Source organism: Chiloscyllium plagiosum, chromosome 26 (assembly GCF_004010195.1).
Source record: "Chiloscyllium plagiosum isolate BGI_BamShark_2017 chromosome 26, ASM401019v2, whole genome shotgun sequence".
NCBI lineage: Eukaryota > Metazoa > Chordata > Chondrichthyes > Orectolobiformes > Hemiscylliidae > Chiloscyllium > Chiloscyllium plagiosum.
In genome coordinates this window covers 49,082,118-49,082,518 of record NC_057735.1, presented here as the reverse complement: position 1 = coordinate 49,082,518, position 401 = coordinate 49,082,118, and positions in this window count along the sequence as shown.

The window sequence follows — 401 nt, the reverse complement described above, 5'->3', positions numbered from 1 at the left end:
ACGGTATGTAAATGATGAAAAGTAGAGGGCCCAGCACCGATCCTTGTGGCACTCCACTGGTCACAGGCCTCCAGTCTGAAAAACAACCCTCCACCACCACCCTCTGTCTTCAACATCAAAGCAGTTCTTATCCAAATGGCTAGTTCTCCCAGTATTGCATGAGATCTAACCTTGCTAATCAGTCTCCCATGGGGAACCTTGTCGAACGCCTTACTGAAGTCCATATAGATCGTGTCTGCCTACCATGTCTGTGCCAACCATGATGCCATTCTAAACTAAACCTATCTCTGGCAGTGTGTCCCAGGCACCTTGCCATTCTCTGTAGATAAAACCCCTTGCCTCGTACATTTCCTTTAAGCCCACCCTTCTGTCTCCCATCTGAGCCACTAGTATTTGACATT